This window comes from Colletes latitarsis, unplaced genomic scaffold (genome assembly GCF_051014445.1).
Source record: "Colletes latitarsis isolate SP2378_abdomen unplaced genomic scaffold, iyColLati1 scaffold0002, whole genome shotgun sequence".
Lineage (NCBI taxonomy): Eukaryota > Metazoa > Arthropoda > Insecta > Hymenoptera > Colletidae > Colletes > Colletes latitarsis.
In genome coordinates, this window is record NW_027488365.1 from 44515243 (window position 1) to 44532402 (window position 17160).

Consider the following 17160-nt stretch of genomic DNA (forward strand, 5'->3'; position numbering starts at 1 on the left):
TCTGGGTTATGCCCGCATCTGGCTCATGATTTTGCCTTCTTCGCATACTTTTTGGCCAGATCCTGGGCTTTTTTCGTGTTTGAATCACGTAGTAATGTGGTAATACACTGAAGCAGTCAATAAAACCTGGTTTCGATCAATATTTTAGAGGATAACACCGGTTAGGGCTGGGTTAGGTCTAAGATTTGCGCGCATCTGGCTTATACTTTCGCCTTTTTCGCAAACTTGTTGGCCAGGTCCTGGGTTTTTTCCGTGTTTGAATCACGTAGTAATGTGGTAATACACTGAAGCAGTCAATAAAACCTGGTTTCGGTCAATATTTTAGAGGATAACACCGGTTAGGTCTGGGTTAGGTCTGGGATTTGCGCGCATCTGGCTTATACTTTCGCCTTCTTCGCATACTTGTTGGCCAGATCCTGGGTTTTTTTCGTGTTTGAATCACGTAGGAATGTGGTAACACACTGAAGCAGTCAATTAAACCTGGTTTCGATCAATATTTTAGAGGATAACACCGGTTAGGTCTGGGTTAGGTCCGGGATATGCCCGCATCTGGCTCATGATTTTGCCTTCTTCGCATACTTGTTGGCCAGATCCTGGGTGTTTTTCGTGTTTGAATCACGTAGTAATGTGGTAACACACTGAAGCAGTCAATTAAACCTGGTTTCGATCAATATTTTAGAGGATAACACCGGTTAGGTCTGGGTTAGGTCCGGGATATGCCCGCATCTGGCTCATGATTCTGCCTTCTTCGCATACTTGTTGGCCAGATCCTGGGGCTTTTTCGTGTTTGAATCACGTAGTAATGTGGTAACACGCTGAAGCAGTCAATTAAACCTGGTTTCGATCAATATTTTAGAGGATAACACCGGTTAGGTCTGGGTTAGGTCCGGGATATGCCCGCATCTGGCTCATGATTTTGCCTTCTTCGCATACTTGTTGGCCAGATCCTGGGGTTTTTTCGTGTTTGAATCACGTAGTAATGTGGTAACAAACTGAAGCAGTCAATAAAACCTGGTTTCGATCAATATTTTAGAGGATAACACCGGTTAGGTCTGGGTTAGGTCTGGGATTTGCGCGCATCTGGCTTATACTTTCGCCTTTCTCACAAACTTGTTGGCCAGATCCCGGATATATTTCCGTGTTTGAAACACGTAGTAATGTGGTAACACACTGAAGCAGTCAATTAAACCTGGTTTCGATCAATATTTCAGAGGATAACACCGGTTAGGTCTGGGTTAGGTCTGGGATATGCGCGCATCTGGCTTATACTTTCGCCTTTTTCGTAAAATTGTTTGCTAGATCCTGGGTTTTTTTCGGGTTTGAATAACGTAGTAATGTGGTAACAAACAGAAGCAGTCAATAAAACCTGGTTTCGATCAATATTTTAGAGGATAACACCGGTTAGGTCTGGGTTAGGTCTGGGTTATGCCCGCATCTGGCTCATGATTTTGCCTTCATCGCATACTTGTTGGCCAGATCCCGGGTTTTTTCCGTGTTTGAATCACGTAGTAATGTGGTAACACACTGAAGCAGTCAATTAAACCTGGTTTCGATCAATATTTCAGAGGATAACACCCGTTAGGTCTGGGTTAGGTCCGGGATATGCCTGCATCTGGCTCATGATTTTGCCTTCTTCGCATACTTGTTGGCCAGATCCTGGGTTTTTTTCGTGTTTGAATCACGTAGGCATGTGGTAACACACTGAAGCAGTCAATTAAACCTGGTTTCGATCAATATTTTAGAGGATAACACCGGTTAGGTCAGGGTTAGGTCTGGGTTATGCCCGCATCTGGCTTATACGTTCGCCTTTTTCGCAAACTTGTTGGCTAGATCCTGGGTTTTTTTCGGGTTTGAATCACGTGGTAATGTGGTACGACACAGAAACAAGCCATTAAACCTGGATTCGGACAGTATTTTAGAGGATAACACCGGTTAGGTCTGGGTTAGGTCTGGTATATGCGCGCATCTGGCTCATGATTTTGCCCTCTTCGCATACTTGTTGACCAGATCCTGGTTTTTTTTCGTGTTTGATTCACGTAGTAATGTTGTACCACACTGAGGCAGTCAATTAAACCTGGATTCGGACAGTATTTTAGAGGATAACACCGGTTAGGTCTGGGTTAGGTCTGGGTTATGCCCGCATCTGGCTCATGATTTTGCCTTCTTCGCATACTTGTTGGCCAGATCCTGGGTTTTTTTCGCGTTTGAATCACGTAGTAATGTGGTAACACACTGAACCAGTCAGTTAAACCTGGTTTGGATCAATATTTTAGAGGATAACACCGGTTAGGTCTGGGTTAGGTCTGGGTTATGCCCGCATCTGGCTTATACTTTCGCCTTTTTTGCAAACTTGTTGGCTAGATCCTGGGTTTTTTCGGGTTTGAATCACGAGGTAATGTGGTACGACACAGAAACAAGCCATTAAACCTGGATTCGGACAGTATTTTAGAGGATAACACCGGTTAGGTCTGGGTTATGTCTAGGATATGCGCGCATCTGGCTTATACTTTCTCCTTTTTCGCTAACTTGTTGGCTAGATCCTGGGATTTGTCGGGTTTCGAAACACGTAGTAATGTGGTAACACACTGAAGCAGTCAATAAAACCTGGTTTCGATCAATATTTTAGAGGATAACGCCGGTTAGGTCTGGGTTAGGTCTGGGTTATGCCCGCATCTGGCTCATGATTTTGCCTTCTTCGCATACTTGTTGGCCAGATCCTGGGCTTTTTTCGTGTTTGAATCACGTAGTAATGTGGTAATACACTGAAGCAGTCAATAGAACCTGGTTTCGATCAATATTTTAGAGGATAACACCGGTTAGGGCTGGGTTAGGTCTGAGATTTGCGCGCATCTGGCTCATACTTTCGCCTTTTTCGCAAACTTGTTGGCCAGATCCTGGGTTTTTTCCGTGTTTGAATCACGTAGTAATGTGGTAATACACTGAAGCAGTCAATAAAACCTGGTTTCGATCAATATTTTAGAGGATAACACCGGTTAGGTCTGGGTTAGGTCTGGGTTATGCCCGCATCTGGCTCATGATTTTGCCTTCTTCGCATACTTGTTGGCCAGATCCTGGGCTTTTTTCGTGTTTGAATCACGTAGTAATGTGGTAATACACTGAAGCAGTCAATAAAACCTGGTTTCGATCAATATTTTAGAGGATAACACCGGTTAGGTCTGGGTTAGGTCTGGGTTATGCCCGCATCTGGCTCATGATTTTGCCTTCTTCGCATACTTGTTGGCCAGATCCTGGGGTTTTTTCGTGTTTGAATCACGTAGTAATGTGGTAACACACTGAAGCAGTCAATTAAACCTGGTTTCCATCAATATTTTACAGGATAACACCGGTTAGGTCTGGGTTAGGTTTGGGATATGCGCGCATCTGGCTTATACTTTCACCTTTTTCGCAAACTTGTTGGCCAGATCCTGGGTTTTTCCGTCTTTGAATCACGTAGTAATGTGGTAACACACTGAAGCAGTCAATAAAACCTGGTTTCGATCAATATTTTAGAGGATAACACAGGTTAGGTCTGGGTTAGGTCTGGGAAATGCGCGCATCTGGCTTATACTTTCGCCTTCTTCGCATACTTGTTGGCCAGATCCTGGATTTTTTTCGTGTTTGAATCACGTAGGAATGTGGTGACACACTGAAGCAGTCAATTAAACCTGGTTTCGATCAATATTTTAGAGGATAACACCGGTTAGGTCTGGGTTAGGTCCGGAATATGCCCGCATCTGGCTCATGATTTTGCCTTCTTCGCATACTTGTTGGCCAGATCCTGGGTGTTTTTCGTGTTTGAATCACGTAGTAATGTGGTAACACACTGAAGCAGTCAATAAAACCTGGTTTCGATCAATATTTTAGAGGATAACACCCGTTAGGTCTGGGTTAGGTCCGGGATATGCCCGCATCTGGCTCATGATTCTGCCTTCTTCGCATACTTGTTGGCCAGATCCTGGGGCTTTTTCGTGTTTGAATCACGTAGTAATGTGGTAACACACTGAAGCAGTCAATTAAACCGGGTTTCGATCAATATTTTAGAGGATAACACCGGTTAGGTCTGGGTTAGGTCTGGGTTATGCCCGCATCTGGCTTATACTTTCGCCTTTTTTGCAAACTTGTTGGCTAGATCCTGGGTTTTTTCGGGTTTGAATCACGTGGTAATGTGGTACGACACAGAAACAAGCCATTAAACCTGGATTCGGACAGTATTTTAGAGGATAACACCGGTTAGGTCTGGGTTATGTCTAGGATATGCGCGCATCTGGCTTATACTTTCTCCTTTTTCGCTAACTTGTTGGCTAGATCCTGGGATTTGTCGGGTTTCGAATCACGTAGTAATGTGGTAACACACTGAAGCAGTCAATAAAACCTGGTTTCGATCAATATTTTAGAGGATAACGCCGCTTAGGTCTGGGTTAGGTCTGGGTTATGCCCGCATCTGGCTCATGATTTTGCCTTCTTCGCATACTTGTTGGCCAGATCCTGGGCTTTTTTCGTGTTTGAATCACGTAGTAATGTGGTAATACACTGAAGCAGTCAATAGAACCTGGTTTCGATCAATATTTTAGAGGATAACACCGGTTAGGGCTGGGTTAGGTCTGAGATTTGCGCGCATCTGGCTCATACTTTCGCCTTTTTCGCAAACTTGTTGGCCAGATCCTGGGTTTTTTCCGTGTTTGAATCACGTAGTAATGTGGTAATGCACTGAAGCAGTCAATAAAACCTGGTTTCGATCAATATTTTAGAGGATAACACCGGTTAGGTCTGGGTTAGGTCTGGGTTATGCCCGCATCTGGCTCATGATTTTGCCTTCTTCGCATACTTGTTGGCCAGATCCTGGGCTTTTTTCGTGTTTGAATCACGTAGTAATGTGGTAATACACTGAAGCAGTCAATAAAACCTGGTTTCGATCAATATTTTAGAGGATAACACCGGTTAGGTCTGGGTTAGGTCTGCGTTATGCCCGCATCTGGCTCATGATTTTGCCTTCTTCGCATACTTGTTGGCCAGATCCTGGGGTTTTTTCGTGTTTGAATCACGTAGGAATGTGGTAACACACTGAAGCAGTCAATTAAACCTGGTTTCGATCAATATTTTAGAGGATAACACCGGTTAGGTCTGGGTTAGGTCCGGGATATGCCCGCATCTGGCTCATGATTTTGCCTTCTTCGCATACTTGTTGGCCAGATCCTGGGTTTTTTCCGTGTTTGAATCACGTAGTAATGTGGTAATGCACTGAAGCAGTCAATAAAACCTGGTTTCGATCAATATTTTAGAGGATAACACCGGTTAGGTCTGGGTTAGGTCTGGGTTATGCCCGCATCTGGCTCATGATTTTGCCTTCTTCGCATACTTGTTGGCCAGATCATGGGTTTTTTCCGTGTTTGAATCACGTAGTAATGTGGTAATACACTGAAGCAGTCAATAAAACCTGGTTTCGATCAATATTTTAGAGGATAACACAGGTTAGGTCTGGGTTAGGTCTGGGAAATGCGCGCATCTGGCTTATACTTTCGCCTTCTTCGCATACTTGTTGGCCAGATCCTGGATTTTTTTCGTGTTTGAATCACGTAGGAATGTGGTAACACACTGAAGCAGTCAATTAAACCTGGTTTCGATCAATATTTTAGAGGATAACACCGGTTAGGTCTGGGTTAGGTCCGGGATATGCCCGCATCTGGCTCATGATTTTGCCTTCTTCGCATACTTGTTGGCCAGATCCTGGGGATTTTTCGTGTTTGAATCACGTAGTAATGTGGTAACAAACTGAAGCAGTCAATGAAACCTGGTTTCGATCAATATTTTAGAGGATAACACCGGTTAGGTCTGGGTTAGGTCTGAGATTTGCGCGCATCTGGCTTATACTTTCGCCTTTCGCAATCTTGTTGGCCAGATCCTGGGTTTTTTCCGTGTTTGAAACACGTAGTAATGTGGTAACACACTGAAGCAGTCAATAAAACCTGGTTTCGATCAATATTTTTGAGGATAACACCGGTTAGGTCTGGGTTAGGTCTGGGATTTGCGCGCATCTGGCTTATACTTTCGCCTTTTTCGCAAACTTGTTGGCCAGATCCCGGATATATTTCCGTGTTTGAAACACGTAGTAATGTGGTAACACACTGAAGCAGTCAATTAAACCTGGTTTCGATCAATATTTCAGAGGATAACACCGGTTAGGTCTGGGTTAGGTCTGGGATATGCGCGCATCTGGCTTATACTTTCGCCTTTTTCGTAAACTTGTTGGCTAGATCATGGGTTTTTTTCGGGTTTGAATAACGCAGTAATGTGGTACCACACTGAAGCAGTCAATTAAACCTGATTTCGATCAATATTTTAGAGGATAACGCCGGTTAGGTCTGGGTTAGGTCTGGGTTATGCCCGCATCTGGCTCATGATTTTGCCTTCTTCGCATATTTGTTGGCCAGATCCTGGGTTTTTTTCGTGTTTGAATCACGTAGTAATGTGGTAACAAACTGAAGCAGTCAATAAAACCTGGTTTCGATCAATATTTTAGAGGATAACACCGGTTAGGTCTGGGTTAGGTCTGGGTTATGCCCGCATCTGGCTCATGATTTTGCCTTCATCGCATACTTGTTGGCCAGATCCTGGGTTTTTTCCGTGTTTGAATCACGTAGTAATGTGGTAACACACTGAAGCAGTCAATAAGACCAGGTTTCGATCAATATTTTAGAGGATAACACCGGTTAGGTCTGGGTTAGGTCTGGGATTTGCGCTCATCTGGCTTATACTTTCGCCTTTTTCGCAAACTTGTTGGCCAGATCCCGGATATTTTCCGTGTTTGAAACACGTAGTAATGTGGTAACACACTGAAGCAGTCAATTAAACCTGGTTTCGATCAATATTTCAGAGGATAACACCGGTTAGGTCTGGGTTAGGTCTGGGATATGCGCGCATCTGGCTTATACTTTCGCCTTTTTCGTAAACTTGTTGGCTAGATCCTGGGTTTTTTTCGGGTTTGAATAACGCAGTAATGTGGTACCACACTGAAGCAGTCAATTAAACCTGATTTCGATCAATATTTTAGAGGATAACACCGGTTAGGTCTGGGATTGGTCCGGGATATGCCCGCATCTGGCTCATGATTTTGCCTTCTTCGCATACTTGTTGGCCAGATCCTGGGGTTTTTTCGTGTTTGAATCACGTAGTAATGTGGCAACAAACTGAAGCAGTCAATAAAACCTGGTTTCGATCAATATTTTAGAGGATAACACCGGTTAGGTCTGGGTTAGGTCTGAGATTTGCGCGCATCTGGCTTATACTTTCGCCTTTCGCAAACTTGTTGGCCAGATCCTGGGTTTTTTCCGTGTTTGAAACACGTAGTAATGTGGTAACACACTGAAGCAGTCAATAAAACCTGGTTTCGATCAATATTTTAGAGGATAACACCGGTTAGGTCTGGGTTAGGTCTGGGATTTGCGCGCATCTGGCTTATACTTTCGCCTTTTTCGCAAACTTGTTGGCCAGATCCCGGATATATTTCCGTGTTTGAAACACGTAGTAATGTGGTAACACACTGAAGCAGTCAATTAAACCTGGTTTCGATCAATATTTCAGAGGATAACACCGGTTAGGTCTGGGTTAGGTCTGGGATATGCGCGCATCTGGCTTATACTTTCGCCTTTTTCGTAAACTTGTTGGCTAGATCCTGGGTTTTTTTCGGGTTTGAATAACGCAGTAATGTGGTACCACACTGAAGCAGTCAATTAAACCTGATTTCGATCAATATTTTAGAGGATAACGCCGGTTAGGTCTGGGTTAGATCTGGGTTATGCCCGCATCTGGCTCATGATTTTGCCTTCTTCGCATACTTGTTGGCCAGATCCTGGGCTTTTTTCGTGTTTGAATCACGTAGTAATGTGGTAATACACTGAAGCAGTCAATAAAACCTGGTTTCGATCAATATTTTAGAGGATAACACCGGTTAGGTCTGGGTTAGGTCTGGGTTATGCCCGCATCTGGCTCATGATTTTGCCTTCTTCGCATACTTGTTGGCCAGATCCTGGGTTTTTTCCGTGTTTGAATCACGTAGTAATGTGGTAACACACTGAAGCAGTCAATAAAACCAGGTTTCGATCAATATTTTACAGGATAACACCGGTTAGGTCTGGGTTAGGTCTGGGATATGCGCGCATCTGGCTTATACTTTCACCTTCTTCGCAAACTTGTTGGCCAGATCCTGGGTTTTTTCCGTGTTTGAATCACGTAGTAATGTGGTAACACACTGAAGCAGTCAATTAAACCTGGTTTCGATCAATATTTTAGAGGATAACACCGGTTAGGTCTGGGATTGGTCTGGGATTTGCGCGCATCTGGCTTATACTTTCGCCTTTTTCGCAAACTTGTTGGCCAGATCCCGGATATTTTCCGTGTTTGAAACACGTAGTAATGTGGTAACACACTGAAGCAGGCAATTAAACCTGGTTTCGATCAATATTTCAGAGGATAACACCGGTTAGGTCTGGGTTAGGTCTGGGATATGCGCGCATCTGGCTTATACTTTCGCCTTTTTCGTAAACTTGTTGGCTAGATCCTGGGTTTTTTTCGGGTTTGAATAACGCAGTAATGTGGTACCACACTGAAGCAGTCAATTAAACCTGATTTCGATCAATATTTTAGAGGATAACACCGGTTAGGTCTGGGATTGGTCCGGGATATGCCCGCATCTGGCTCATGATTTTGCCTTCTTCGCATACTTGTTGGCCAGATCCTGGGGTTTTTTCGTGTTTGAATCACGTAGTAATGTGGTAACAAACTGAAGCAGTCAATAAAACCTGGTTTCGATCAATATTTTAGAGGATAACAGCGGTTAGGTCTGGGTTAGGTCTGAGATTTGCGCGCATCTGGCTTATACTTTCGCCTTTCGCAAACTTGTTGGCCAGATCCTGGGTTTTTTCCGTGTTTGAATCACGTAGTAATGTGGTAACACACTGAAGCAGTCAATAAAACCTGGTTTCGATCAATATTTTAGAGGATAACACCGGTTAGGTCTGGGTTAGGTCTGGGATTTGCGCGCATCTGGCTTATACTTTCGCCTTTTTCGCAAACTTGTTGGCCAGATCCCGGATATTTTCCGTGTATGAAACACGTAGTAATGTGGTAACACACTGAAGCAGGCAATTAAACCTGGTTTCGATCAATATTTCAGAGGATAACACCGGTTAGGTCTGGGTTAGGTCTGGGATATGCGCGCATCTGGCTTATACTTTCGCCTTTTTCGTAAACTTGTTGGCTAGATCCTGGGTTTTTTTCGGGTTTGAATAACGCAGTAATGTGGTACCACACTGAAGCAGTCAATTAAACCTGATTTCGATCAATATTTTAGAGGATAACACCGGTTAGGTCTGGGATTGGTCCGGGATATGCCCGCATCTGGCTCATGATTTTGCCTTCTTCGCATACTTGTTGGCCAGAGCCTGGGGTTTTTTCGTGTTTGAATCACGTAGTAATGTGGTAACAAACTGAAGCAGTCAATAAAACCTGGTTTCGATCAATATTTTAGAGGATAACACCGGTTAGGTCTGGGTTAGGTCTGAGATTTGCGCGCATCTGGCTTATACTTTCGCCTTTCGCAAACTTGTTGGCCAGATCCTGGGTTTTTTCCGTGTTTGAATCACGTAGTAATGTGGTAACACACTGAAGCAGTCAATAAAACCTGGTTTCGATCAATATTTTAGAGGATAACACCGGTTAGGTCTGGGTTAGGTCTGGGATTTGCGCGCATCTGGCTTATACTTTCGCCTTTTTCGCAAACTTGTTGGCCAGATCCCGGATATATTTCCGTGTTTGAAACACGTAGTAATGTGGTAACACACTGAAGCAGTCAATTAAACCTGGTTTCGATCAATATTTCAGAGGATAACACCGGTTAGGTCTGGGTTAGGTCTGGGATATGCGCGCATCTGGCTTATACTTTCGCCTTTTTCGTAAACTTGTTGGCTAGATCCTGGGTTTTTTTCGTGTTTGAATAACGCAGTAATGTGGTACCACACTGAAGCAGTCAATTAAACCTGATTTCGATCAATATTTTAGAGGATAACGCCGGTTAGGTCTGGGTTAGGTCTGGGTTATGCCCGCATCTGGCTCATGATTTTGCCTTCTTCGCATACTTGTTGGCCAGATCCTGGGTTTTTTTCGTGTTTGAATCACGTAGTAATGTGGTAACAAACTGAAGCAGTCAATAAAACCTGGTTTCGATCAATATTTTAGAGGATAACACCGGTTAGGTCTGGGTTAGGTCTGGGTTATGCCCGCATCTGGCTCATGATTTTGCCTTCATCGCATACTTGTTGGCCAGATCCTGGGTTTTTTCCGTGTTTGAATCACGTAGTAATGTGGTAACACACTGAAGCAGTCAATAAAACCTGGTTTCGATCAATATTTTAGAGGATAACACCGGTTAGGTCTGGGTTAGGTCTGGGATTTGCGCGCATCTGGCTTATACTTTCGCCTTTTTCGCAAACTTGTGGGCCAGATCCCGGATATTTTCCGTGTTTGAAACACGTAGTAATGTGGTAACACACTGAAGCAGTCAATTAAACCTGGTCTCGATCAATATTTCAGAGGATAACACCGGTTAGGTCTGGGTTAGGTCTGGGATATGCGCGCATCTGGCTTATACTTTCGCCTTTTTCATAAACTTGTTGGCTACATCCTGGGATTTTTTCGGGTTTGAATAACGCAGTAATGTGGTACCACACTGAAGCAGTCAATTAAACCTGATTTCGATCAATATTTTAGAGGATAACACCGGTTAGGTCTGGGATTGGTCCGGGATATGCCCGCATCTGGCTCATGATTTTGCCTTCTTCGCATACTTGTTGGCCAGATCCTGGGGTTTTTTCGTGTTTGAATCACGTTGTAATGTGGTAATACACTGAAGCAGTCAATAAAACCTGGTTTCGATCAATATTTTAGAGGATAACACCGGTTAGGTCTGGGTTAGGTCTGGGTTATGCCCGCATCTGGCTCATGATTTTGCCTTCTTCGCATACTTGTTGGCCAGATCCTGGGGTTTTTTCGTGTTTGAATCACGTAGTAATGTGGTAACACACTGAAGCATTCAATTAAACCTGGTTTCCATCAATATTTTACAGGATAACACCGGTTAGGTCTGGGTTAGGTCTGGGATATGCGCGCATCTGGCTTATACTTTCACCTTTTTCGCAAACTTGTTGGCCAGATCCTGGGTTTTTTTCCGGTTTGAATAACGCAGTAATGTGGTACCACACTGAAGCAGTCAACTTAACCTGGTTGCGATCAATATTTTAGAGGATAACGCCGGTTAGGTCTGGGTTAGGTCTGGGAAATGCGCGCATCTGGCTTATACTTTCGCCTTCTTCGCATACTTGTTGGCCAGATCCTGGGTTTTTTTCGTGTTTGAATCACGTAGGAATGTGGTAACACACTGAAGCAGTCAATTAAACCTGGTTTCGATCAATATTTTACAGGATAACACCGGTTAGGTCTGGGTTAGGTCCGGGATATGCCCGCATCTGGCTCATGATTTTGCCTTCTTCGCATACTTGTTGGCCAGATCCTGGGTGTTTTTCGTGTTTGAATCACGTAGTAATGTGGTAACACACTGAAGCAGTCAATTAAACCTGGTTTCGATCAATATTTTAGAGGATAACATCCGTTAGGTCTGGGTTAGGTCCGGGATATGCCCGCATCTGGCTCATGATTCTGCCTTCTTCGCATACTTGTTGGCCAGATCCTGGGGCTTTTTCGTGTTTGAATCACGTAGTAATGTGGTAACACACTGAAGCAGTCAATTAAACCTGGTTTCGATCAATATTTTAGAGGATAACACCGGTTAGGTCTGGGATTGGTCCGGGATATGCCCGCATCTGGCTCATGATCTTGCCTTCTTCGCATACTTGTTGGCCAGATCCTGGGGTTTTTTCGTGTTTGAATCACGTAGTAATGTGGTAACAAACTGAAGCAGTCAATAAAACCTGGTTTCGATCAATATTTTAGAGGATAACACCGGTTAGGTCTGGGTTAGGTCTGAGATTTGCGCGCATCTGGCTTATACTTTCGCCTTTCGCAAACTTGTTGGCCAGATCCTGGGTTTTTTCCGTGTTTGAAGCACGTAGTAATGTGGTAACACACTGAAGCAGTCAATAAAACCTGGTTTCGATCAATATTTTAGAGGATAACACCGGTTAGGTCTGGGTTAGGTCTGGGATTTGCGCGCATATGGCTTATACTTTCGCCTTTTTCGCAAACTTGTTGGCCAGATCCCGGATATTTTCCGTGTTTGAAACACGTAGTAATGTGGTAACACACTGAAGCAGTCAATTAAACCTGGTTTCGATCAATATTTCAGAGGATAACACCGGTTAGGTCTGGGTTAGGTCTGGGATATGCGCGCATCTGGCTTATACTTTCGCCTTTTTCGTAAACTTGTTGGCTAGATCCTGGGTTTTTTCGTGTTTGAATCACGTAGTAATGTGGTAACAAACTGAAGCAGTCAATAAAACCTGGTTTCGATCAATATTTTAGAGGATAACACCGGTTAGGTCTGGGTTAGGTCTGAGATTTGCGCGCATCTGGCTTATACTTTCGCCTTTCGCAAACTTGTTGGCCAGATCCTGGGTTTTTTCCGTGTTTGAATCAGGTAGTAATGTGGTAACACACTGAAGCAGTCAATTAAACCTGATTTCGATCAATATTTTAGAGGATAACGCCGGTTAGGGCTGGGTTAGGTCTGGGTTATGCCCGCATCTGGCTCATGATTTTGCCTTCTTCGCATACTTGTTGGCCAGATCCTGGGTTTTTTTCGTGTTTGAATCACGTAGTAATGTGGTAACAAACTGAAGCAGTCAATAAAACCTGGTTTCGATCAATATTTTAGAGGATAACACCGGTTAGGTCTGGGTTAGGTCTGGGTTATGCCCGCATCTGGCTCATGATTTTGCCTTCATCGCATACTTGTTGGCCAGATCCTGGGTTTTTTCCGTGTTTGAATCACGTAGTAATGTGGTAACACACTGAAGCAGTCAATAAAACCTGGTTTCGATCAATATTTTAGAGGATAACACCGGTTAGGTCTGGGTTAGGTCTGGGATTTGCGCGCATCTGGCTTATACTTTCGCCTTTTTCGCAAACTTGTGGGCCAGATCCCGGATATTTTCCGTGTTTGAAACACGTAGTAATGTGGTAACACACTGAAGCAGTCAATTAAACCTGGTTTCGATCAATATTTTAGAGGATAACACCGGTTAGGTCTGGGTTAGGTCTGGGTTATGCCCGCATCTGGCTCATGATTTTGCCTTCTTCGCATACTTGTTGGCCAGATCCTGGGGTTTTTTCGTGTTTGAATCACGTAGTAATGTGGTAACACACTGAAGCATTCAATTAAACCTGGTTTCCATCAATATTTTACAGGATAACACCGGTTAGGTCTGGGTTAGGTCTGGGATATGCGCGCATCTGGCTTATACTTTCACCTTTTTCGCAAACTTGTTGGCCAGATCCTGGGTTTTTTTCCGGTTTGAATAACGCAGTAATGTGGTACCACACTGAAGCAGTCAACTTAACCTGGTTGCGATCAATATTTTAGAGGATAACGCCGGTTAGGTCTGGGTTAGGTCTGGGAAATGCGCGCATCTGGCTTATACTTTCGCCTTCTTCGCATACTTGTTGGCCAGATCCTGGGTTTTTTTCGTGTTTGAATCACGTAGGAATGTGGTAACACACTGAAGCAGTCAATTAAACCTGGTTTCGATCAATATTTTACAGGATAACACCGGTTAGGTCTGGGTTAGGTCCGGGATATGCCCGCATCTGGCTCATGATTTTGCCTTCTTCGCATACTTGTTGGCCAGATCCTGGGTGTTTTTCGTGTTTGAATCACGTAGTAATGTGGTAACACACTGAAGCAGTCAATTAAACCTGGTTTCGATCAATATTTTAGAGGATAACATCCGTTAGGTCTGGGTTAGGTCCGGGATATGCCCGCATCTGGCTCATGATTCTGCCTTCTTCGCATACTTGTTGGCCAGATCCTGGGGCTTTTTCGTGTTTGAATCACGTAGTAATGTGGTAACACACTGAAGCAGTCAATTAAACCTGGTTTCGATCAATATTTTAGAGGATAACACCGGTTAGGTCTGGGATTGGTCCGGGATATGCCCGCATCTGGCTCATGATCTTGCCTTCTTCGCATACTTGTTGGCCAGATCCTGGGGTTTTTTCGTGTTTGAATCACGTAGTAATGTGGTAACAAACTGAAGCAGTCAATAAAACCTGGTTTCGATCAATATTTTAGAGGATAACACCGGTTAGGTCTGGGTTAGGTCTGAGATTTGCGCGCATCTGGCTTATACTTTCGCCTTTCGCAAACTTGTTGGCCAGATCCTGGGTTTTTTCCGTGTTTGAAGCACGTAGTAATGTGGTAACACACTGAAGCAGTCAATAAAACCTGGTTTCGATCAATATTTTAGAGGATAACACCGGTTAGGTCTGGGTTAGGTCTGGGATTTGCGCGCATATGGCTTATACTTTCGCCTTTTTCGCAAACTTGTTGGCCAGATCCCGGATATTTTCCGTGTTTGAAACACGTAGTAATGTGGTAACACACTGAAGCAGTCAATTAAACCTGGTTTCGATCAATATTTCAGAGGATAACACCGGTTAGGTCTGGGTTAGGTCTGGGATATGCGCGCATCTGGCTTATACTTTCGCCTTTTTCGTAAACTTGTTGGCTAGATCCTGGGTTTTTTCGTGTTTGAATCACGTAGTAATGTGGTAACAAACTGAAGCAGTCAATAAAACCTGGTTTCGATCAATATTTTAGAGGATAACACCGGTTAGGTCTGGGTTAGGTCTGAGATTTGCGCGCATCTGGCTTATACTTTCGCCTTTCGCAAACTTGTTGGCCAGATCCTGGGTTTTTTCCGTGTTTGAATCAGGTAGTAATGTGGTAACACACTGAAGCAGTCAATTAAACCTGATTTCGATCAATATTTTAGAGGATAACGCCGGTTAGGTCTGGGTTAGGTCTGGGTTATGCCCGCATCTGGCTCATGATTTTGCCTTCTTCGCATACTTGTTGGCCAGATCCTGGGTTTTTTTCGTGTTTGAATCACGTAGTAATGTGGTAACAAACTGAAGCAGTCAATAAAACCTGGTTTCGATCAATATTTTAGAGGATAACACCGGTTAGGTCTGGGTTAGGTCTGGGTTATGCCCGCATCTGGCTCATGATTTTGCCTTCATCGCATACTTGTTGGCCAGATCCTGGGTTTTTTCCGTGTTTGAATCACGTAGTAATGTGGTAACACACTGAAGCAGTCAATAAAACCTGGTTTCGATCAATATTTTAGAGGATAACACCGGTTAGGTCTGGGTTAGGTCTGGGATTTGCGCGCATCTGGCTTATACTTTCGCCTTTTTCGCAAACTTGTGGGCCAGATCCCGGATATTTTCCGTGTTTGAAACACGTAGTAATGTGGTAACACACTGAAGCAGTCAATTAAACCTGGTTTCGATCAATATTTCAGAGGATAACACCGGTTAGGTCTGGGTTAGGTCTGGGATATGCGCGCATCTGGCTTATACTTTCGCCTTTTTCATAAACTTGTTGGCTAGATCCTGGGATTTTTTCGGGTTTGAATAACGCAGTAATGTGGTACCACACTGAAGCAGTCAATTAAACCTGATTTCGATCAATATTTTAGAGGATAACACCGGTTAGGTCTGGGATTGGTCCGGGATATGCCCGCATCTGGCTCATGATTTTGCCTTCTTCGCATACTTGTTGGCCAGATCCTGGGGTTTTTTCGTGTTTGAATCACGTAGTAATGTGGTAATACACTGAAGCAGTCAATAAAACCTGGTTTCGATCAATATTTTAGAGGATAACACCGGTTAGGTCTGGGTTAGGTCTGGGTTATGCCCGCATCTGGCTCATGATTTTGCCTTCTTCGCATACTTGTTGGCCAGATCCTGGGGTTTTTTCGTGTTTGAATCACGTAGTAATGTGGTAACACACTGAAGCAGTCAATTAAACCTGGTTTCCATCAATATTTTACAGGATAACACCGGTTAGGTCTGGGTTAGGTCTGGGATATGCGCGCATCTGGCTTATACTTTCACCTTTTTCGCAAACTTGTTGGCCAGATCCTGGGTTTTTTTCCGGTTTGAATAACGCAGTAATGTGGTACCACACTGAAGCAGTCAATTTAACCTGGTTGCGATCAATATTTTAGAGGATAACGCCGGTTAGGTCTGGGTTAGGTCTGGGAAATGCGCGCATCTGGCTTATACTTTCGCCTTCTTCGCATACTTGTTGGCCAGATCCTGGGTCTTTTTCGTGTTTGAATCACGTAGGAATGTGGTAACACACTGAAGCAGTCAATTAAACCTGGTTTCGATCAATATTTTACAGGATAACACCGGTTAGGTCTGGGTTAGGTCCGGGATATGCCCGCATCTGGCTCATGATTTTGCCCTCTTCGCATACTTGTTGGCCAGATCCTGGGTGTTTTTCGTGTTTGAATCACGTAGTAATGTGGTAACACACTGAAGCAGTCAATTAAACCTGGTTTCGATCAATATTTTAGAGGATAACATCCGTTAGGTCTGGGTTAGGTCCGGGATATGCCCGCATCTGGCTCATGATTCTGCCTTCTTCGCATACTTGTTGGCCAGATCCTGGGGCTTTTTCGTGTTTGAATCACGTAGTAATGTGGTAACACACTGAAGCAGTCAATTAAACCTGGTTTCGATCAATATTTTAGAGGATAACACCGGTTAGGTCTGGGATTGGTCCGGGATATGCCCGCATCTGGCTCATGATCTTGCCTTCTTCGCATACTTGTTGGCCAGATCCTGGGGTTTTTTCGTGTTTGAATCACGTAGTAATGTGGTAACAAACTGAAGCAGTCAATAAAACCTGGTTTCGATCAATATTTTAGAGGATAACACCGGTTAGGTCTGGGTTAGGTCTGAGATTTGCGCGCATCTGGCTTATACTTTCGCCTTTCGCAAACTTGTTGGCCAGATCCTGGGTTTTTTCCGTGTTTGAAGCACGTAGTAATGTGGTAACACACTGAAGCAGTCAATAAAACCTGGTTTCGATCAATATTTTAGAGGATAACACCGGTTAGGTCTGGGTTAGGTCTGGGATTT